Source organism: Emys orbicularis, chromosome 2, assembly GCF_028017835.1.
Source record: "Emys orbicularis isolate rEmyOrb1 chromosome 2, rEmyOrb1.hap1, whole genome shotgun sequence".
Taxonomy (NCBI): Eukaryota; Metazoa; Chordata; order Testudines; family Emydidae; genus Emys; species Emys orbicularis.
The window spans coordinates 18,667,051-18,691,947 of record NC_088684.1 but is presented as its reverse complement, the minus strand read 5'-3'; the positions used below and the strand labels follow the sequence as shown (position 1 = coordinate 18,691,947).

The following is a 24,897-nucleotide window of genomic DNA, read 5'->3' as shown; positions in this document are numbered from 1 at the left end:
GAAGTCAGTACAAACTAAAATTTCATACAATGATTTGTTTATACTATTCTATATACTATACATTGAAAAGTAAGTACAGTATTTATATTCCAACTGATTTTATAATTATATGTAAAAATGAGAAAGTAAGCAATTTTTTCAGTAATAGTGTGCTGTGACACTTTTGTATTTTTACGTCTGATTGTGTAGGCAAGTGGTTGAGATGAAATGGAGCTTTCTGCCATATAGATGAAACTTGGGAGTACGCAAGACAAATCAGACTCCTGAAAGGGTACAGTAGTCTGGAAAGGTTGAGAGCCACTGCCTTAGCAAACTGTCCTCAAAGGAATCTTCATGTCCCCCGTTGTGGCAATACTTCTTGTGGGTCTGCAAATACAGGAGAATTGCATGTCCTATATTTACATGTTCACGAGAATAGTGCATAGCTCCGCAGGCAGACACCGAAAAGTGATGCATGGGTTTGAGAGAATTTTTAAAAAGGCATCTAAAATAGACGATACGTATGGCTTTATGGGATGGAGAAAGATGCATGCTGAGATCTTTACCCCTAGCTCCCAGAGATCCCTAGGTGAATCATTTATACCTCAACACATTGCAAAAATTTGCAAAAAGGAATTGTGCCGACAACGGCACATGGCACACTGGGATACCTACCCACTGGTGCACTGTAGTTTGCATCAACATAAGCACTCCTGGCAAGTACATGCAGCACCAATGCCAGCAGTCAATTATGCCAGCATACAAGTGATATATGAACTCTGGCAGCTGTACACAGACGTAACTTGCATCGACCAAAGTTTGTAGTGTAGACGTTGCTTTAAAAAATAAAAATCTATATGGCAGGAAGCTTCATTACAACGATCAAAGAATTCTTTTTTATGGGCTACACAAAATAATTACTGTCCTTCACAGAGATCACAACAGTACTTTATGAGCTGAACTCAACAAAACAGATCTCTTGTTTCTAGACACTCTTTCTAAAATATTAAAGCTTACACATATTTGTAAAAGGTTTTTCCAATCGCTTTGGAATTTCAATGGCAGACAGTGAAGCTAGATCAACAGACTCTCACTTTGCATCAACTCTGCCAGAATTACCATCACTATAGTGAAGATGTGAGGGACACTGACAAGTCCAAATCAACAGAATTGTAGGCACTGGAAGAATCATTAGGCACACAGTTAAAACATGGTTTAGTCCCTTCCCCACAAAGACAGCTGACCTGTGTTCTAGTGGTGCTGTAAATGGAACAAGGCAGTTTTGACACCATAAACAGATTTACACTCGTCTACATTACAGATTTTTTTTAAACCATGTAGTGACATTGCTGACTCCACACATGACATGATTCACATATGACTCCTATCCATGCTCCATAGCTGCTCACAAGCACGGCTGTAAAACAATAAGATTCCAAATGCTGATCTGCTGCATCAACCGGACTGCCTAATTGTGTTTGGGCACGTAGATTACTCTATTCTAAATCCTCTGTATCAGTGCAGAAAGACACCCTGAAGTGCACTGTACAGTTCAAAGACACCTACAGTCCTCTGCTCTTGACCCCAGCAGCTGACATAATACTTGATGGCTCCCCTGGTTTCCTGCACAAACACTGAACAGCACACAAGATATGTACTAGCAAACACAATTTACACATGAGTTAGCCGAAACCATTCAGAATCTGATTGAACGTAACACTGGGAATTTATACAAGTTATTTTTATTACCATTATACACCGCTACCTCGATATAAAACAACCCGATATAACGAGGTAAAGCAGTGCTCCGGGGGGGAGAGGCTGCGCAAACCGGTGGATCAAAGCAAGTTCAATATAACGCGGTTTCACCTATAACGCGGTAAGATTTTTTTGGCTCCTGAGGACAGCGTTATATCGCCTCCATGAAATTATCTAGTTCTTTTTTGAACCCTGTTATGGTCTTGGCCTTCACAACATCCTCTGGCAAGCAGTTCCACAGGTTGACTGTGCCTTGGCCTTGGCCTTGGCCTTCACAACATCCTCTGGCAAGCAGTTCCACAGGTTGACTGTGCATTGTGTGAAGAAATACTTCCTTTTATTTGTTTTAAACCTGCTGCCTATTAATTTCATTTGGTGACCCCTAGTCACCTCTACCTCTACCTAGTGGGGTAGTGGGGTAGAGGTGTCTCTTCAATTCTTGACTTCATTAGGGATTTCACATTTTTAAAGTTCAAATCTAATAATTTCCAATTCTGAAAGGCCTAGAGTACACAAAGAATTTTTACTATACTCTGACAAAGGAAATGTATGTGATTAAGTCCTGCTAAGCTGTTTGTCTAAGCATAGCCTTGCCAAACACTGTGGGTGCATACTATGAATACAAAGCCAAAAATTAATATCAGTGTTGCATTTTGGACAGGACAGAATTCCTACCTGTCTCAGATCTAAGAAGAGCGTCTGAAATATTATTTGGGAGACCAAGGATCTTCTTAAGAGATCTGTTTTGAATCACTTCCAGTCCCATGGTATCATTCCATCCCTGTATTTCTGCTCCATACAAATTTGAATCCATACCTTAGCCTCAAACACTCTAAGGGCTAGTGCAATTAAGTTGCCCCCATGAATCCAGTAAAATATAACATTGTTTGCAATGAATGTGAAGCCTTCTCTTGTGTTACCTGAATATGCTTACCCCACAAACCATTTTCCCCAGGTAGGAGAAAGAGCTAACTTGTTCGCTATATTGTCCATCAATCCTCCATTTATGCAACCTCTGTCTCAGACTAAAAACAATTACTTTAGCTGTGGAATAATTTATTGAAAGGCCCTCCAGTTGAAAGTATAAACCAAATGTGTTTAATAAATGCTTCGATCTCAAAAGGTGTTTGTGACAGCAGAACCATATCATCTGCATATAACCAGACAGACACAGGGTGATTCATGATTTTATGGGAAAATACTGATCCCCTTTTAATGCTAAAACAGAATACAAAAGTTAAAAAGGAAAAAAGAGACAGCTCTATTCAACCCCCTTTGTCATTGGGATAGAATCAGTCAGTTCCCCATTCAGGACTATCCTAATCTCGGCCACTGTTTGTCTGTGAAAAGTTCTTCACATACAAAGTAACCAAGGATCTATTCCTGCCATCTCCAATTTGCCCCACATACGGTTCCTATCAAGAGAATCAAAGGATGATTTTAGGTTGACAAAAGCTGCATACAATTTTCCCCCTTAGAAGGCGTACACAGTATACTCCAAAAACCCTATTATTTGAACCTCTGCATTATTCGAATCCCTTCCTTGTCCCACAGAATGAGACACATGCCCTCTGCAGCATGTACCTGATGCTGCGGGACAAAGAAGGGATTTGGAGAATGCAGAGGTTCAGATAATAGAGCAAATACCTCTGGCCAGGATTGCAAGGAGGAGGAAGAGCAGGGCCGGCTCTGGCTTTTTTGCCGCCCCAGGCAAAAAAGCCTCCGGCCGCCGCCCCCCCCCCCCCCCCAGCGGGGGGGGGGGGGGGAGGGCGGCCGGAGCCCCGGGGGGAGGGCAGCGAGCCCCGGCGGGGGCTCCGCTCTCCCCCCGGCGGCCGGGGGGAGGGCACCAGGGGGGAGGGCGGCGAGCCCCGGCGGGGGCTCCGCTCTCCTCTCGGCGGCCGGGGTGAGGGCGCCGGGGGGGGGGGGAGGGCGGCCAGAGCGCCGGGGAGAGGGCGGCGAGCCCGGCCGTGGCCCCGCTCTCCCCGGCGGCCGGAGCGCCGCGCCGCCCCCCTCCAGGTGCCGCCCCAAGCACAAGCTTGGTGGGCAGGTGCCTGGAGCCGGCCCTGAGGAAGAGGATGAATCCCCAGCTGCAGGGGAGGTTGCTGCGGTACCCTGTAGCAGCAGAGCTGAAGAGGGCTCCCTGTGCTGCTGTAGGGCTGGTGAGACTTGATCCCTACACAAAAAAAGCTCTTTTTGGTAGTCAGAACAATCTGTAAATTATGTAGGATATTGTTTAATACACTACAGGATACACTCGCATCACTAAGATCTAAAAATTGAAAAAAGTTATATTATTTTGAAATTGTCAGATAAATTATAGCATTCTTTCGATGAGCCATAGTTGCATCTTTCAGCAAAGGCTATTTGCTAAAGTGGTACACTGTAAGTGTCCTCATTTAACTAAATATGTTAATAATTTAGAATTGAACAGTTTGCCGGTAACTTTTCTGCTCAGTGACCTCTGGTTGATTGGAGTTCCTAGTAACCATGAGATTCCAGCCCCACCATGGAAAAATAGAGCCTGCTGTCACAGAAGCAACCTTCTACTGGTTTGGAAAGAAGAAAAGGGAATGAAATCTTGTGCAGCAAGGAGTATATGTCAGATGGATTCTACCATGGGCAGGTCTGCCCTGACAGTGAAGGGATGGCTAGAAGCACTAATGTCATTAAACAAGAGAAGCATTACCACCATCCATTATCCAAATCTGTTAATATTCAAGGTTGGAACTACTACTAGTGATAAACACTATGTTTGAGAAGGTGGAGACAGAGAAAAAAAAGGTCAGTGACAACGGAAGAGGAAGAGAAAGATGTGCAAAAAGGCAGTTTCCTGCTCAAGGGACAGACTGTCTCGTCAGTTAAAAACAAAAAACTGTCCTAAATACAAGTCAAATGCAATGTCAGAAATACAAAGAGCAACAGGCCAGATTAGAATTCTCTGACCCAAGATAAAATTGGAACATAAGCACTAATTTCCAAGTGTTTTCTAATATATTAAAGAGACAAGATGGTTGAAGTAATCTCTTTTATTGGACCAACTTGTTAGTGGAGAAGAGAAGCTTTTGAGCTACACAGAGCGAATCTTCCGGTCTGGGAACGGAACTCAGACGATATGTCTACACTGCAAACAAAAACCCACAGCTGGCCTGTGCCGGCTGAGTCAGGCTCACACAACTCAGGCTGTTTAATTGCAGTGTAGACTTCCAGGCTTGGGTTGCAGCCTGAACTCTGGAACCCTCCCACCTTGCAGGGTCCTAAAGCCCAGGCTCCTTCCCAAGCCCAGAAGTCTACACTGCAATTAAACAGCCTCACAGCCCGAGTCAGTTGGCACAGGCCAGACATGGGTAATTGCAATGTAGACATACCCGAAGTGTCACAGATAAATACAAGGTAGAAAAGATTGTTTAGCATAAGCAGTTAACACATATTCTAAGGGACCATTCAAGGTAAAGTGGCCCCTTAATACCACTGCAGACCTAGGACAAAAAAAGGGAGGTTAGTGGGTCACAGATTGTTGTAATAAAACATAAATCCCATGAAAGACAAGGTGGACCACTTCACCTTGAACGGTCCCTTAGAATATGTGCTAACTACTTATGCCCTGTTCAATCTTTATTTAGCTATGACCATACATTTCCCAGCTCTAAAGAAGAGCTTTGTGTAACTCGAAAGCTTGTCTCTCCCACCCACAGAAGTTGGACCAATACAAGATATTATCACGTTGTCTCTAATATCTTGGGACCGAGACAGCTATAACACTACTGCATACGTAAATCCTAATGTCTTTACTGAGTTCACGAGTTTTAGTGTTTAGCAAAGTTACGAATTTAAACTCCCAGGCTCATCTTTTGAAGGTGTTGAGCAGGTTTCCTTTAAGGACAAGGACTGAGAGGTCAGATATGGAGTAATCGTTTTGTGAAAAGTGTTCACCCACGGATGATATGGTGTTTTTATCTTTTATCATTTTTCTGTGGCAGTTCATCCAAGAGTGTTGTGAATACCTGGTTTTACCAACATAGTTGTACACCACATGTTGCACAAGGCATGTGTAGGACCCACTGATCTTGAAAGGTGCGTTGTGGGGGGTATTGATCATTGTAGCAGTGGAGATATGTCTGAAGGTTTTGCATTCTTTGTTATGGCAAGGTCTGATGCTTCATTGAGTCAGTGGGTCCTGGTCTACAGGGAGCTTGCTTTGGCTGACGAGCGTGGCAACACTGGGGGGTTGTTTGAAGAAGGGGTTTAGGAAAGATTTCTTTGAGGATGGGGTCCTCATTGAGAATGAGTTGTAGCTGTTTAATGATACCCTGTATGATTCCATTGTGGGGTGGTGGTGACAATGAGGGGTTGTGTGGTCAGAAGGTTTTTCCCCCCTATATTGAAGCAAGTTCTCTTGGAGTATTTGGGTGGCTCGTTCCACGATGCAATCTACATCTCTGGTGGAGCTTCCTTTTTGGTGAAGGTGGTTTTAAGTACGTTAAGGTGTGTATCCTGGACTTTCTCCTCTGAGCATATTCTGTGGTATCTGTGGGCCTGTCTGTAGATAACAGATTTCTTGCTGTGTTTGGTGTGGTTACTGGGTCTGTGATGGTAGATCGATAGTGAAGGTAGATTATATTGTCATTGGTGGAATATGGCTTCATGGTGACGGACTTCTGAAATGAAAACCCATATACTGATAGAGAGATCATAGTCTTGGTGTAAGGATGAGGCCTTTTCCTGTAGCCATATTGTAAGGTCTGAGGCTTTTTTCTTCAGCCATATTAGGAGGGCAGCAGTCATGAGCCACGAAGCAAAAAGTCACATCCTCACATTCCATCTAAATTACATTAAAACAATGTAATATCGGGCTATTAAGAAGGCGATCCTGCCTAACAGTACCCACCATCGCCACATAAAGAAACAAATCTTTAGATGGTTAAAGAAAACTTTGTTTGATAAGTGATTTCTTGCCAGACAGAATGCTAACAGTTGTGACAGTAAAATCTATTCTTCTATTGTTTTGCCTTTATGGTCCCTACTTCTCTGTTGTTTATCTCAGGGGTCGGCAACCTTTCAGAAGTGGTGTGCCCAGTCTTCATTTATTCACTCTAATTTAAGGTTTCGCGTGCCAGTAATACATTTTAACGTTCTTAGAAGGTCTCTTTCTATAAGTCTATAATATATAACTAAACTATTGTTGTACGTAAAGTAAATAAGGTTTTTAAAATGTTTAAGAAGCTTCATTTAAAATTAAATTAAAATGCAGAGCCCCCCAGACCGGTGGCCAGGACCCAGGCAGTGTGAGTGCCACTGAAAATCAGCTCGCATGCCGCCTTTGGCATGCGTGCCAGAGGTTGCCTACCTCTGATTTATCTGTCTGGTGCTTTGATTGTTTCTGTCGCATAACTAATTTTGCTAGGTGTAAATCAACTATGGTGGTTGAGTATGACTGGTTAAATAACTATTTTATAATATGTTAGGATTGGTTAGAAAATAGTTTAGTAAAATGACTGGTTAAGATACAGCTAAGCAAAACTCAAGTTTCACTCTATAAACTGGGGTCCAAAAGGAAGTTCTTTGGAACCAACTTAAGGACACAGCCCCAAGATCAGAGCAGTCAGATCTCGGCACCCTGCAAATCACACCATGCAGAAGCTGGAGTCCCCTGATGACCTAATCCTGACTGGCCATCAAGAAAAGTTCACCTGCCTTATTGGGAGTGGTGAGCATTGTATGCTTAGTGTGTGCATCCTATTTTGGTGATTGTTAATAAAAAGAGGTTAAGGATATTACTGTGTAAGGCTCTTTCACTGGTAAAAGACCCCGTAAACCAGCAAAAGATTAAGCCCTGAGCCCTAGGAACTGGGAAAAGAGGGGGTGCCTAAATCAACCAGGTTACACCTTAAGCTCTAGGAAGCAGGTAGATCTGGGGTGTCCTAGAATGTGCACCTTGAGCCTAGGAACTAGGTAGAGATAGGGTATCCTAGAGTGTGCGGATAACAAATTTAGGGTAAAGTTTGGTGCCTTATACCTTGAGCCCACAGAAGGGTAAAGGTGGGTGCCCTAGACTAGAGTGTGTGTAAGAGAATTTTGTGCGGGTAACATTGGTAATTAGTGAAGTGGGCATTAGCCAAAATTTTAAGGAGGAAAAACATTATAGGGAATGACTAGATGACTATTAAATAAAGCCACTTTCACTAGATGCCCCTCTGGAGTCAAGGAGAGTGCAAGGAAAGAAGCTGATTGGTGCTTATGAATTACTGGAGAAAGGGAGGGAAAGCAGATTTCTCAGCTAAAGAAGAAAGCTCTTAACTGAAAATAAAAACATTTCTAACACTTTAGAAAATTGAATAAGCCTAAAAAGGTTAAGAAATGTGTGAAACACCATGAGGAGCAAGAAAGTTGCAAAGTCAGCTATGTTTAATAGAAAGGAATTAAACAATAAGCACAACATTCAGTTAATATAATTGCTTACCTCTGCTACATGTAGTGAAGAGAAAAATCTAACCACCTTTCCTCTATATAGTGTTCTGTCAATAACAGTGTCAAAGATAATTTAATTCAGTTTTTGATGGTGGTATTTAAGGCCATCGTTGTCTTACAATAGTGTTACAATACATTGAATTGCTAAGCCATAATTGTGTGTTCATTGATAAAAGTGACGTTATTAAAACTGCAAAATGAGCTATATTCAGTCACTAAGCTATCTAACAGGACTAAAGTAAATGCTTTATTTTTAGGAAAGCTTGATTTTGGAATCAGGAAACAAACTGTTGCTCTGATCATTAAAGCTAGTGTTTCCCATTTGAAGGAAGCTTTTGATCACATTAATAAAAGTGCTTTTGCAAATTAAAGAATTTTAATACTGAACACTTGACATGTTCTGAGTAAGTTAAAACTATCATTTCAACAATCTTGAAAAAGCTTGAATTGTTTTAAGTTACACAGGATGCTTTTTTAGTTCCCCTTTTTGAGAATTTATACATACATAAACAGGACAAAATGGAAAAACAGTATGCAAACCATTTTGTCAATACTGCAAAGGCAGCAAACATGAAATTTAAGGTGATAAAAATGAACCAAATGCAAACTTAGTGTAAGTGTCATAGTTTCAGCAATGTAAAGGGTATTTTACAATGAATGCACACATGCCCTTTCCAGAGTGAAATGACTATTGCCCTCACAAAATTATCACAACTACATGACTAGAGTCCAAAAGCAAAATCTCTCTTACATTTTCAGCAACCCCCTTTTTCTGGAGTACTATTAAGTCATACAAATGTGTAGAGTAACTAACATCCAGGAAATTTAACATTTTATCCACATGCTTTACATAGGAGCTCAAATTATTGTCTGAGACATAGTAATTATTTTATTTAGTTCTTTTTGTCCTCAATTGACACAGGTACATTCTTTCTTATGGGAGTTCTATACATAGAAGAGCAACTTTATGTTATTAGATTGACAAGAAGAATGCCATACCCTGCAGCTTTATTTCATACTTTCTTTCTCCTACGACTATGTGGAAACAAGATTAGTTTGTTTTGATTTGCTTTTTAAAATCATGACATTGTTCATTCTTAATGCTACCATACTCATTTCATGCCTGACTCACCCAGAACTATCTATGTTTCAACATGTTGCTTTTTATGTTCCTCTATAAACATGTCATTACAATCCCTCACTTGCACTAAAGAGATTTAAAAAACACATAAATCCACCCATTGAGATAAAGATAGGAAGAACTGACAGAGCACATAACCCATAAAAAGCCTAGAATGGTAAGACCAGAAACTAGAACTTGTGGCTCTCACATTGAATTGTTTATATTTTTCTAACCATACTGCTTTTTACATGAAGTTCCTTAATTTGAAAAAACACCTTCGTCTGCCACATATCCAGTGTCAGATATCAGTAACCAGCTGTGATAAGAGACCCAGCATAGAGGTAAATTTTTCATAGCAAAACTACAATTACTATTACCACCCTATTTCTCCAATAGGATAGTGTTATGCTTTTAAAACCATTCACTAGCAGTGTGTAGGAAGCTTTCACTGGAAACTGTGAGGGTGTAAGCCAGTTTCTGCAGCGTTTAATCTTTTATGCAACCAATTTTTTTTAGCCTGTAAGGTTACAAAGATAACCTTCCAAAAATGAACTGAACATAAGTCTTCCCTGTCACTGCTCATAGCTCTGCCAAGTGCAGCAGAATGTAACAAGATCCAGGTCAGTTTCATGTGTTGTTCAGAATCCTGTGGCCAGAAGTGAAATTGTTAATAATCATGTCAATTTCACACAAATGCTTCTGAGCAAGGAACAATAGGACAGCAACAGAAGACACTAGAGTTATTCACACAAAAAGAGAGAGGACCCAGAAATGAAGGATGTAGGAGAAAACCAAGCAGAGGCTCACTGAGTTTACATACAAAAAAGCCATGTTGAAATAATATTAAGATTGCAATTTCCTAGTTTAAATATACCAGGGGGTGGAGGGGAACAAAATAGAAATTCCATCACATCACATCCTACTGACACCCATATGGTTCATCAGCAGGGTTGGAACCTTTGGATTCATCACACAGACCTCTGCCACTTGAACTAATAGAATAACTGATAGCAGTAGCAGGTGATCACCCTCACGCCCTAGGCTTCTTGCCCTGACTTCCAGCCAGGAGCAGAGTCCAGTCTCCTAGCTCACCAGGGGAGTGGGGCAGCTGGGCTCTAGCTGCCCGGCTTTGTCAATTTCATGGCTTCTCTGTGAAATTAACAAGAACCATAGCCAACAGCCAATGTAAGGAATACAGTTTCTACAAAGACATTGGGTCATCCTAACTACACTTATATAAGCCCTACGCCTCTTGTTGAAGTAGTTTTATTATGCTGTCATACCAGGGCAGTTACATTGGCGGGCAGAGCATTTCAGTGCATACACTTCCACTGTTTTGTCGACAAAAGTGACTTCTGTGGACAAAGCTGTGTAGATTTCAAGTCCCAGATGCAAAACATGGGAACACTAGAGCATTTCAAAGAAAAGGTCACCAGAATTTATTTATTTATTTATTTTAAACCATGGGCTAGACATACATTTTACCCTAGTCTCACTCTCAGGAACAGCTGAAGTGTTTTGGATGAATTTTTCCTGAAAATTCAGCCTGACACAGACACCAGGCATGGAAAATTTCAGCTCAAAACAGAGTTTGGAAAAAAGTTTTAAGCAATTGAAAACAAGGTCTTATTATGGGAACTGTTAGGCAACATTAATAACTGATGGCACTACCAGGCCTTCCTATAATAAATCCCCAAACAGTATACTTTTATGATCCACATTTATCAAAAAGCCACTATGATTAAACAACTGACAACTTAATTGCTTAAGACTAATTTCATTATTGTTAAAAAAAATGAAAACCTTAAAAAAAAAAATAAAGCTCCCAATAAAACCATCATTTATTTTCTTGACTATAAAAGATACTGCAAAAACTTTCATTGACACTCAGCCAGGAGACTTCTACTGGCCCACATTACTTTACCTTTATTGCACTACCGCTAACAGAACACTAAGCAATTCATTCAACCATTTATTCAACAGTGATGTAAAAATATTGACAATTAAGCATTTTTAAAAGGTAATATCACACTGAAATATCATACAACAGGCTCTCCATATTGATTTTAGCAAAGTAAGTAAAGATTCAGACATACTGTATATTTAAACAGAGGAAATGCTTTTGTCAAATACACAGCAACCTTGGTTTACTATGTAAATTTGAAACAGGAATGTTTTTCTTTTAAAAAAACGTATGTCAAACTCTAAATCACTATTCAGCTACATACTGTGTAACTTAAGTCATAATGATAGGCAACAATTACTAACAGACGATGTATTTAAGGTAAACCTTTAACTGTAACATTTTATTTCTTCCAGGTGGAGAATACATCTCATAAGGTTCTAAAGTGCTATACAAGTTTAATGCACATTTTATAATGCCATACATGCTGCCGTAGCATTTCCAAGGCTTGCTATATTTTGAATGAATACAGTAAAGTGACAGATTAAATTTAATTTTATTTTGAACTCTGATTTTGGTAATCCTTCACTGGCCAAGTGTGCATATATTTCCATAGTTATTCATACCACATAGCAATACAAGGCTAAGATAAGTGGATAAGTACTATACGTGCTTATGGCCTTCCAATTAAACTCAGTTACCTACATTTAGAGAGACATTGCGTTAAAATGCAGCAAATTAAAGTAGATGGAATTTTAGCCCACTGTTGCACCCTCAGACACAAAAAAAGGCCAATTTGTTATACATGGAAGGAGGTATAAAGACACTAGAATAAAGCTCCAAACTCTAGACCAGGGTTTGAAAAGTCAATTCAGTGTAGGGAGTGGGAAATATCCCCTAATGAACATGAAAGTGGAAGCTAATTTCTTAAAATTAAGTTTATTTAAAAATGCATTTTAGCTGTTAAAAGTCGCAAAAATAACCTTCCCACTATAAACCTGCACAGGTCTGCAGACAGACAATTAGAACTAATGGTATTTGATGCAGTAATCACTGTCAATAGTTCCAGAGATAATAAAACTAGCTTTGTATCTCAGCACAGGTTAAGAGACGGGGAATACCTCCCTTGACCAATAGTAAGAAAGACTACAGTCCCTCTTTCCCCAAAAGGTTCTGTAAGGACAGGGACCTACTGTAAATATGGGCAGAGGAAGAATCAAGAGACCTGAAGGATGCCAGGCATGACTGCAAATCCACGTTGTCATTTTTCTTAATGTTCAAAATTACATCTTTGCTTGATCAACCTACTTCACACAAAAAACCCCAAGCCCTTTCATCGAGTCAGCTGCTGCTCTACTGTAGCTTTCGGGAATTACTCATTTATTTCCGTGTAGCACATATCAGAAAAAATCCTTCACGTTGACAGTTCATGCAACTCAATCCTCAAGTATATCAGCAAAAAGAGAGGCCTGACAACCAGTAGACAGTTGTATACAGAACTGCAGGGGTCTCATAGCTGACTTTAGGAGTCACTTAAGGTATGACAATGGAATTCATTTACAGGATCTCCCATGTTAAGGAAATGCTAAGGCATTTAGGATAAAACATTTTTCTGGGAAAGCAAACTATCTAACCGACTTTCTCATACGAGAAAATAATTAATTATGCCAATACTATAATTTTGCCTGATGGAAAGTAATGCAGTACGGTAGTGGTTGTTGACGGAATTTAGCTTTCTAATTAAAGATACCATCTGCCATCAAAACCAGACCTCCGGATTGGGGGGGTTGGGGGGGGGGGGGGGGGGAGGGGAAAGGAATGTTTTTGCATGGTACATTATTTTTGTGGAGGTAGATCTGAATTAGCTAAGGTGCATTTATTTTACTTTTGGCAGTAAACAGAAGTAAGACACTATCCACCAGCGAAGTTTTTGTATGGTACTATGAAAAGTGCGGCAGGTCAGTCACCATTTGTTAACTAAGTAAGTTCATAATAAACATAGGCATGACAAAAAAAGACAAAACTAAGCATATCAATCACACTGATGTGTTCAGTTTTGAGAAGTTACATTTTCGTGAGGCTAAAAAGGACACAAAACACCTTAAAAGAAGACAAGCTAAGCAAGGTAACAAAAAGCCTGGTAAGTAATAATAAAGTTATGTTTTTACTATTCCCACAGTTAACCTGATCCAACGTACCAAACACTTTAAACAGGATCAGGAACACCCTCATTTAAAAATACTAAATCTCCATCAACACTTGCAATAGTATATAGAGGAAACCATGACCAAACCAAGGTAAAGGCCATGATTACTTGGTTACAACTTTTCTCTCTTTCCTCTACCACTTACAGGGACATGATCAACTTACACTTGTGCCTGAAAATATTTTACCTACTATTGTTCAAGCGACTCCTAAAATTACTGTAAGTGAAAAATTAGAGAAAAACACTTCTGTTTATGCTTTTGTCCTGCCTTATGTAACTAGTGTCATTGTTTCTTCTGTGTAGGCATTTTTTCTTTGCATGAGTCTTTCACACTGAAGTTATGCAAGTAGGCAAGATGGAAGAAGAGCTGTTGTTTGAAGTTTCAGGAGAGAAGCTCAATCAAGAGAATTTGTGTTCTTGGAAAGTGTACTTAAGTATCCTGGGAGAAAGATCTGGAGAACTGAAAAGAAGAACTCAAGGCGACAGTGAAAGAGGTGGTAGGAGTACTGTAGGACCAGCAATTAAGTAATAAACTGAAAGGAAAAGTGTATACTGCATGTGTTTGTCCCTGCCAGCTCTATGGTTTGGAAACGGTGGGACTTACAAAGATGGAAGAAAAGAAGATACAGGGAGTAGAAAATAATATCCTGAGAAGAATGGCAGGCAAATGGACGGTAGACAGTGCACATGGAAGAAATTAAGAGGAAGCTGAACTTGGGACTCTCAGTGACAGGCTGGAGAGCACATGCTGAGGTGGTCTGAACATGTGATAGGACAGGGAAGGAGGACAGGACAGCAAAAAGGGACATGAAAGACCAAAGATACAATGGAAAGACTGTGTCAAGAGAAGTTTGTAGGGGAAAAAAAAAAAAAAAAAAAAAAGACCTAGGAACCTGTGCCATGGACTGGAAGGACTGGCAAAGAACTGTGGGCACCTTCGACCCCAAGCAAATTGGACAAGGAGTCAACGTGGGTCTTTCACGTAATAGGGGAAAGAAATAGATTATTAAATACAGGAAAATGTGACAAACCATAAAAATTGTCTCACAAAAGGGAAGGTGTAATACCTATAAACATTAGTTGAGCAATTTTAAAATTGACTATATTCAAGTTGATAGAGATAAGTAATAGAGCAGGGGTCGGCAACCTATGGCACACGTGCCAAAGACGGCACGCGAGCCAATTTTTAATGGCACGCTGCTGCCCGCCGGGATCCGGCTCAGCCCGCTGCCGAACCCCGGCAGCGGGCTGAGTCAGACCCCGGCAGGCAGCAATGTGCCATTAAAAATCCTGCCCAACCCAGCCCGCTCTTCTCCGCCCCCCGCCTACCGCTCTCTCTGGCGGGGGCAGAAGCAAGCTTGGTCCTGCCGGCCGCTGCTGTAGGGCAGGCTCCACCGGCAGCCAAGCTTCCCCCTCCCCTGCCTCTTCCCCCAGCGTGCTGCGTCAAGCCCCGCCTCCTCTCTCTCCCTGCCGCTGCTGGCCCTTGCGAGGGAGGGGAGAAGAGCAGCCCCAGCGCCCTCGCTGGTCAGACCGGTAAGGAGGCGGAGAAGAGGCAGAGGGAAGGGGGGTAGGAGCGGGGCATATCCCTCCAGCCCCCTGCTGTGAGCCGCTCAGGGGACAGGGGGCTGGGAGCACCCCCCTGATCCCAGCCCACCCACCCCCAGCCCTCTGCCCTGACCCCCGCACCCCCCTGCACCCCCTCACACCCCATGCCCTGACTCCTGCACCCCCCCCTTGCACCCCAGCTCCCTGCATCCCCCCCACACCCCATGCCGACTCCTGAACCCCCTCACATGCCCCCAGCCCTCTGCCCTGACTCCTTCACCCTCCACACATACCCAGACCCCCCACACCACCTGCCCTGACTCCTGCACTCCCCACACATACCCAGCCCCCCCCACACCTCCTGCTCCAACTCTTGCACCCCCCACATCCCCACCCTGAGCACCAGGTTGGCAGCAAGCTGAGCGGGGCCAGCGGCTGGGACCCCAGCTGGCAAGGGGCCGGCAGCCAGAATCCCAGACCGGCAGTGGGCTGAGCGGGGCCAGCAGCCGGGACCCTGGCTGGCAGGAGCCAGCAGACAGAACCCCAGACCAGCAGCGGGCTGAGCCGCTCGGCCCGCTGCCAGTCTGGGGTCCCGGCCCCTGGCCCCGCTCAGCCCGCTGCCGGTCTGGGATTCTGGCTGCCGGCCCCTTGCCAGCCGGGGTTCCGGCCGCAGGCCCCGCTCAGCCCACAGCCGGCCTAGGTGAATGGAACCCCAGCGGCTTAAGATCAGCATTTTTATTTAATTTAAATGAAGCTTCTTAAACATTTTGAAAACCTTGTTTACTTTACATACAACAGGAGTTTAGTTATATTATATATAGACTTATAGGAGAGACCTTCTAAAAAACGTTAAAACGTATTACTGGCATGCAAAACCTTAAATTAAAGTGAATAAAGGAAGACTCGGCACACCACTTCTGAAAGGTTTCCGACCCCTGTAATAGAGCATAAAAGGACTAAGTAATACTTAAGTCTCTAAACTACTTGGGTTGCAATCTATATCACAGGCACGATACTCTTCCTTATGCAACTTTATTTTGTATCTTTATCTTATTCAAATGAGACTTGAAATTAGATTGAGTTGAGACAGATAGATATGGAGGTGGCTGCTCCAGATGGCAGGAGCTCCAGAAATAAATCCGGCAGCCACTCAACCTTGCTTTGGGGTCTGTACAAGTTTTCTGTGGATTCTATAGCTCAAGACCATACATTTTAAGAATCTGCCTGAGCATTCTGAAATATCATTACATCCCACACTTGCCACATTCTCTCCCCCCCCCCCCCCACCCGCAACAATCAGTAAGAGTTTGCGTTATCTAGGGGCATACAAAATCAAAGCAGAAGAGTTTCCTTTAATGTGAAAAATATTCAAACTAAATACATTTTTTCAAACAATTATAATTATGATAATTTTAACTAAATACTTCATTTTGGAATAATTATAAATGACTTCTAGTATTCTCCCTCATTCAAACTACAGTTTAGTATCCTATTATGTGTAATACAGGTCACTACATGCATCCCCATTTTCATCTGCAAATGCTATAACTGATTTTGCCAGGTTATTGCAATATACCATACTTCCTTGGCATGCACAGAACATAGCACATGGCAGTTTGGCATTGTTACAGCCACCTCTCATAGATTTACAAGGTGCACTGCTCTCACAGGAGCACTTGATTAATTTCAAAATGTCTGGAGGAGCAAGTGCAGCATTCTGCAGAGGCAGCTGTGTACTTGTACTCAACTAATGCATTCTGCTTGCTTCTGTAGCTATGCTAGATCTTGCAACAGTCTTTGTGTTGACACCTTTGTACCTGTAGAAGACAAAGTCTATATCACCTGCTGCTAACTTGTGTTCAATGTAGACTCTGAACCTTGTCAAAGTCCTTGATGATATCACTTGCTGGCCAGTATAATACCCAAAGAATTATGGAACTTCAATGACTGTGCAGATAACATCTTGTGAAGTATGTCTAGTTGACACCTCCATCTGCAGCTACTTCTTTAGGTTAGACTTGGCCTTAGCAATCCTCATGTAACCACAGTCAAGGAACACGGACATTGGTACAAGAAGCCAGCTCATGTGACAAGATATTCTTGATGTGAACCTTTTGTGAATTTGCTTGTAGGCCTATCAGTCTTGAATAGATAAGGTTGGTGTCAAATACCTGTGTTGGACCAACCATTACATGCTTTTTTATCACTGCCGGTGTCTCTATCATCCTTGGTATTGTGTTACAGAACCAGGTGGGCTAGCTATGTTCAAATTCTTGCATTTGTTATGTGTCAACTGTGCTTCACCTACACCAACTGATGGTGGTGTCACTCTAAAAACAATGTTTACTCTTGCCTCTGAGTGCTTAGTGGGATCCAAAGGATCCACACACAGCTCTAGCTTCTTACTAATGGCTTCTCTGTCCATTGCATCTGCAGCAATCCTCGACCTCTTGGTGTAGCTCTTGTATTGCATTCGGTGTATGTTTGGTTTATAATCTGTTAATGTCTTTCATTGTCCAGTATTTGAAAATTATTTGTCATGAGTGAATACGTAAGAACTTGTTGAGTGAGCATACTCAGAGTACAAGAAGAATATACCTCATGTCTCAGTTCGGGGAGGGAGGTGGGCACGGGGGGTTGGGGGTGATGTTCCATATGTTTTGTATAAATTGCTAGTACAGTTAGTTACAATGCACACAACAAAATATTAGTGTGACGTTTTCATTAAAAGTAATTGCAATTCAATGAAAGTGGTTTCACTGTCATGTGAATCAGGAGGGGGTGATAATGCTCATATTTCAGAATGCTCAACAGTGACAAAGTGTCACCGGACATTTTCTTTTTTATGTAGGGTCTTAAAATACGAAATACACACACACACACACAAAAACACACCACACACACACTATGGACACTAAAACGAAATACTGCCAAAAACTTGTATTTGGCTACCAGTCTCAGTTCTTGAGTGTGAGAGAGTATAATAGGGTAAGTTTAAAACAGGCCCTGAAATTAAATTGAATCTCATGAAGCTAATGCTAGGATTCACTTGGTCATGCTACTTTGAATGCATGAGAAAGTGAAGAGTAAATTTCTGCATATGCTGGAGAGTGGAAACCTTTGGTGAGCCCGAAGCAGCAATACTGCAAGCAAAAAGCAATGAAGGTGTAGATGAAGATTATAGCAAGATTTTCAGCTGTGATGGAGAATACTTCATTTGCCCAAGAGAAGTATTCCGCTAGATAAAGACCGCGAATAAATAATTAAAATAATTCATGTTTATTATCCTCCAAGTAACTAGAAACCACCACTAGTATCCCTTTAAACACTATCTTCTAAATGGCAGAGTCAATTTCTATCACTGTATTGCTCAATAATTCATTAGTGCTCAATAGGAATATTCCCTGCCTCTCTGTGTCTTTACAATACCAAAACCCAGTATCTGTCCTGTGAGTGAGGTCTACGAACTTTGTTCAGGGTATTTGCTGTTGTATCAAAACTATCTTCATATTTTCCCTTCAATATTTTTAACTTGCTTTACCATGATTTATTTGGATGGCATAGTCACACAATGGTCCACTATAGTTAAAGACAACACAGCAATTTTTAGAGGAGGAAAGCTTTTGGGGCAGAGACCATTTCTTACTATACAAGTGCACAGCACCTAGCACAATGGGTTCTTGATCCAATTAGAGCTTCTGAGCATTTTTTAACACAAATGCATTTAATGATAATAAGAATACCTTACTTACAGCTTTCTGCTTACTTACACCCCCATCTTATAGTTTGACTTAGATAAAAAGTTTTTCACTTTCCTATTAAACACTTGTTACTGATATGGAATAGTACCTGTATGCCATCCCAAAAGTGGATGCATTTTAGTGCTGAAGCAACAGTGTCTGTAAAGCGCTCTGGAATCATTCCTGGTAAAGATACTAAAGAAAGTGGAACACCTCTTAAATCTGTGCACTTTGGTAAAGAGCAATTTACCAGGCAGAGCACACAACCAGGAGGATATTTGGATTCAAGTTCTAGCCCTGCCAATAATTTACTATGTGACCTTAGATAACCATTTAATCTTTCTTCCCCAGTTCCCTACCCACCCCAATTCATAAAATGGGGATAATGCTGTCCTAACTCACTGGTATGTTGGCAAGTCTTAGTTCATTAGTGTTTGTAAAGTGCTCTGAAGTACTAAGACCATAAACAATTCAACAATTTTCCAGTTTTGTGTAAAGAGACAGCATGTTCAATTTATAATAGGAGAGAGTCTGGAGTAAAATGTAATCTAGGTGAGAATATACCATGACTGAAGTTACAAAATTATTTTCCTGTGTAATAGGGGGAGGCTCAATGCACACCTGAGAACACCACCACTTTGCACTTACATAGCACATTCCATCAGAGGCATTAAAAATGGTGTACACGTTTTAAATGAACAATGAGACTTCATCATTACAGCAAAAAAAAAAAAAAAAAAAACCTGACATCTGTCAAACTATTACTGCCATCAAGGTCTACGATGCTGATGAAGTTGCATAGAAAATGCAAAGGGAGAAAAATACCAAGAATCTTCACAGCAGCAGTCTACATAAAAATATTTTAGATGTTAAAAAAGGTCACTTAGTATTTTCATGAGCAGTGATTCAACTGCAAAGTGACAAACAGAGGCTCTGAATTACATTTGTTCCACATATTCTTAAATCAAGTAAGAGAAAATTAATGTCCTGTGAACTGGATTTTATCATCAGTTGCATTTATTAAATTTTTTTTTTTTTAATTATTACTTTCCTTTCATGGTTTAGTAATTCACCTGAACCCTAGATGGAATTATAGCCCTGTGAGTCAATCACCTACTACTATAGATAACATTTTATTATGCTGTCTAAATTTCAAGATATTACCAATACTACCATAAATTCACAATGAGTTATGTATTCTAGATAAACCATTGCATATTTTAGTCTTAGCTTTTTAGAGAAACTAGATGTCCCTTCAACAAGCTTAGCCTGCAGAAAGAGGTCAACAGCAAACATTCATACTATTCTTCCATTACTACAAATCCTGAAATGATCTATGTATCTTGGATTCTGTGGTGTGATTACAGTGCCCCAAATGCAAATGGGTTCAAGAGAAGGCCATTTAAATTAAATAGAAAATGAGGTTAGGTCACTAACTACTGGCACAAGTAGACAACTTCATTAACATCGATGGAGATGTGTCCACTTACATGAGTGGGGAAATTGGCCAATGTCGGATATTTGGAAGGGAAAGAAGATTAAATCCTTTGGGAATGGATAGATCCGGGATACACGCTTCCTGAAAGATGTTTTTATACATGACAATTTATACTAACTAGTGCAGAGGTTTCCAAACTCTTTTTTGCTGAGCCCCTCTTCATAGACTCATGTCCCATGCACACACCCCTCTCAGGGGAGGGGTGCCCAGTACCCACGGAGACCTGGGGGGAGGGGGAATGCGGAGAACCACTGCATTCCAGAGGCAAAGTAATCATAGATCAACATGTGACTACTGCAGTTTCTTGCATAGTCAAAATACTGATTTTAAAAAAAAAATAAGAGGGATGAACAATTACACACCCCTGCTGCCTCCTCTAAGTGTCATTATTAAGTGCCTGCAGGGCATACATGGAAATAAAGCAGGCAGTGGAGGAGAGAGTGTCCAGGCAGACTGTATATGATGATAAAGACAGTGATGAGCCTGGAAGCCAATAGAGTGAGAAAGTGATGAAGGTATGGTTGAGGGTGTGAGAAGAATGATAGGAAGGAAGAGAAAGAAGCCAGGTTTAAGGGGAGAGTTGGATCAATGTGTGAGGAAGGGAGGAAATGAATGGAAGGATTAAGAACTTTGATAGAATACTCAGTGAAGAGCACACAACAGGAAGGGATGAAAGAATTGGAGTTCTGTGAGGGTCAGCGAGAAGTGATGGGATTTGGTCACCAGTGTTTGACTGACAGCAAGGAAGCAGATGCTAGGAACCGGGCTCTGGGCAATAGGTAGAAGATCAGTGGAGAGAGAGGATAGATGACTGGGAGGTTTGAACATGGGGTTAAAGAGTGGTCTGTGATGGAAGAACTGGCCAAGAGGACAGTCAGGGAAGATGTAACTGATGAGAGTTGGCTGGAAAGAGGAAAAAAGAAGCTGAGGGAGGGGAACTAGGGTCAGTGTGGGGAGGCAGGAGGAAAAAAAGTAAAGGGTAAGTAGCTTAGGATAATTGGCAGTGAAGCCAGCAGGGTGAGGCAATAGATGGAGTCAGTGGGGCAGTTAAAGGAATAAGAAGGAGCACAATTGACTTAGGATGGGAGGCAGGTGTGTTTGAGTGGGGGGTGATAGAAAGTGCATGCATGGATAGTGAGAATAAGGAGAGTGGGGTCCTGCTCAGCAGGGAGATGACGTGGGAAACAGCAGGAGGGCATAGGAGAGGAATGAAAGGATGGGGCCACTAAGAAGATGGTGGGGAAAATCAGTGTGTATATGTATGGCAGGGAAGAGCCAGCTTGGGCTCAGGGAGCAGGACATAAATGGAAATCAGGGGACAGGGCTGAGGCCAAGTGAAGGTGATGAGGCAGCTGAGGTAAGGAGTCAGTGAGGCAGGTATGGAGAACAGAAGGGGGGCAATGGGGAACAGGGGGTGAAGCTGAGGTCAGGGGAGGACAGTGAGGGAGGTGGGTATAGGGAGCAGAGGGGGTTGGTGGGGGAGACTGAGATGAGGGAGCAGGGTTGGGGAGCTCAGTGAGAGAACTAGGTATGGGGAGCAGAGGGGGTCAGTGGGGCTGAGGTGAGGGAGCGGGGGTCATGGGCAGAGAAGGTCAGTGGGGGACGGGCGGGACTGAGGTGAGGGAGCAGGGTTGGGGAAGCAGAGAGGTGACAGGTATGGGCAGCGCTAAGGTGAAGGAGTGGGATCAGGGGAGATCAGTGAGGGAGACGGTTGCGGGAAGTAGAGGGGGTCAGTGGGGGTAGGAGCAGGGCCGAAGTGAGGCAAAGGAGCAGGGTCAGGGGAGGTCAGTGAGGGAAGCAGGTATGGGGAGCAGAGGGGATCAATGGGGTGGGGGTGGGGTCAGGGCAGGTCAGAGAGGTGACAGGTACGAGTAGCAGAGGGGGTCAGTGGGGTGGGGGCAGGGCTGAGGGGGGTCAGAGAGGTGACGGGTACGGGGAACAGAGAGGGTCAGTGCGGTGGGGGGGCAGGGCTGAGGGGAGGTCAGAGAGGTGACGGGTACGGGGAGCAGAGAGGGTCAGTGGGGTGGGGGTGGAGGGTTGATTATCGCGGAGCGGAAGGAGTCGGGGCGAGGACGCAGGTCCCGGGAGGAGTGGCGGCGCTTGGAGGGGGAGGGGCGGGTGCCGAGGTCACTGACGACGGGAGGGGATGGGGGAGCCGAGACGAGCCGCCCGCTCCGCCCCCGGCAGCTGCGCCCCGCCTCGCCCGCCCCTGACACTCACCGAGCCGCCCCAGCGCGGGCGTGGATGGAACCCGGAGCCGCCTCTCCCCGCTCGGCTCGAGGCAGCGCTGCGGCCGGAGCCCCCGCTGAGGGGACGGACCGATCTTGGCAGCACCGGGCCGCCGCAGGGAACAGGCTGCAACCACCAGGGAGACCGTGCGGGCGTGCGAATGACCCGGATGTACCGGGGGCAGCAAGCAGGTGATTGCGCCTGCGCGCCGGTGATCTACACGTTGCGCATGCGCATGCACCTGCCTAAACTCTGTGTATCTCGGTCTCTGAACTGGTGTGGAAAGCGAAGCGGGCGGGTACGGCGACTAGTACACCCTCTTAAAGGCACAGCGACACCATTTTCGGCTGCAGAGGAAACCCACAGGCTGCTTCCTATTAGCCTTAGCCTCCCGTCCTAAACTACCGGCATGAACGCCCGAGGGGCAGCTTTGGGGCTGTGGAGTGCCCTAGGGGGGCTGGTCCCTGGGGACACTTGGGGCCTGGCTCTTTTCCAGGAGGGGTTCCTCCATCACCCCAATTCAACCATCCCAGTGCCTGCTTCTAGGGGAAGGAAGTAGCAGGATTTCTACCACATCCAGCGAGTTTCACATGAGGCCTGCAGGCCCCCAGCTCTGTCCCACACCTGCTCAAAGGGGCAAGGAGTCTTTGGCAGCAAGGTGCCCACCTTCCCCGTTCCTGCAGGACCCTTGGGGGATCAGCTGCATGTGGAGGAGCCAAGCGCCCTGCGTCTCTGACAGACGTTACACTAGTGCTGTTTAGTGCCTGCGTGGGCAGCACCTTGTATAACCAGGCCTTGCTGCTTTAGGTAGGGTGACCAGATGTCCTGATTTTATAGGAACAGTCCTGATATTTGGGGCTTTTTATTATATAGGCTCCTATTACCCCCCAGCCCCTGTCCCAATTTTTCACACTTGCTATCTGGTCACCCTAGCTTTATGGGGCACCTGCGCACTGGCTAGATGAGCCAAAGGCAGAGCTTTTGCCTTTGATGGCCCTAAGTCAGCAGTTCCCAAACTGGGAGTCGCACCGTCAGCAGATGGGGGTCGCGGTGATCCCTAGTGTGCAGAGGATGCCATTTTGCTCCGCACAGCATGTCTTCATATATATATGGTGCATGCAAGGTATACCCGGTGTGACCTCGCACACACCATGTGTTCAAGGTCACAGGGTGTGGAGGACACCCTTTTGTAGAGCAAAATAGCATCGTTCATGCAACATGACCTAGCATGGGTCATGTTGTGTGGAGGACACCATGTTGCTCTTCAAAATGCCATTCTCCATGCTGTCTGGGTCCCAGCCGGAAATTCTTCATTAAAATGAGGTTGTGCATCACACAGATTTCTTCCCAAATAAATCAGATTGCAAGCTCTGGGGAAAAGGCCTAAATCCTGCAATGAGCTCAGGGCAGGCAGGGCCCCATGCTGGTGGGGGTGGGGGGTTGGGTACCATTGCAGAATTGCTGCCACAGTGACCAACCTGGCCTCGCTGTCTACTTGCAGTAAAATACAAAGCACATAGTAAGTAGAGTTAAAAAAATGTACTGTTTTTTATAATTGTTTTAAAAACTTAAATGCCTTTTTAAAAATCTTCACAGCCACACAAACACCCCTTTAATACTATTTGCATGAAAACCAGTTCTTTGTCTCCTAGGAGTTCACTTGCTCTTTTCTGATTGTTCCTTGTTTGGAGTCATGAACATCCTTTATTGACACAGTTACTGTGGAAATTGTTAGGTTGTCCCACACTGTGGATTAAGAGACTTCAGATGTAGGCTAAACTGCAGGAGCAAATGAGCGAAACAGAGATCCTGTTTTCTGGGCAGCAGCCTTCAGTAAGAATGCACACACAAAAGGGGAAGAGATCTTATTTTTTTCTGATATCCAAGTAAAACATGTTCAAAATGTTTCCCAAGAGGCCTTAGCTGGTCTTTAGAGTGGCTGCATCTTCTGAAGCCAAACACTCTTTTATTATTTAAATTTGGCATTGCTGCATTACTAGCTCTAGAGAGTGGTGGCCACACAATAGAATAGGCAAGCTGTCTTTAATGCCAAGAGTCTCAACAATGATCATTTCAAGGCTGCTAGCTTCTGTGCTGCGATGAAACCGTATGAAAATCAGGACAGGTGGGCAAAAGGACAGAAGTAGTGCAATGAGAAAGCAGGTGGCTGGCTCTAAGGCTTTAGTGGTTTGGGTATTCATAAACACAGCATTAAGATGAAAAGAAGCACTATGGGCAGAGGTGATTTGTTTTAGAGCAGGGGTGGGCAAACTATGGCCCGGGGGCCGCATCAGGCCCTTCAGACATTTTAATCCGGCCCTTGAGCTCCAGCCGAAGAGCGGGGGCCGGGGCTTGCCCCGCTCCAGGCGAGAAGCGGGGTTGAGGGCTTGCCCCGCTCCGTGCATGCCAGGTCTCCGCACGGCTCTCGGAAGCTGCGGCATATCCCCTTTC

General features: G+C 43.5%; 1 protein-coding gene across 3 annotated transcripts in view; it reads right to left on the bottom strand.

Moving 5' to 3' along the window:
* CYRIB (CYFIP related Rac1 interactor B) overlaps positions 1 to 24,897 on the bottom strand; it is a 157,662-nt gene that overhangs the window by 109,801 nt on the left and 22,964 nt on the right. Inside the window, exon 1 of one of the 3 annotated variants that reach the window (XM_065398202.1) lies at positions 22,438 to 22,472. The exons of the other annotated variants lie outside the window; for them this stretch is intronic. The gene's annotated coding sequence lies outside the window, so the exon portion shown is untranslated. Of the gene's footprint in view, positions 1 to 22,437; positions 22,473 to 24,897 lie in introns of those variants that run through there. 3 annotated transcript variants of the gene reach the window in all.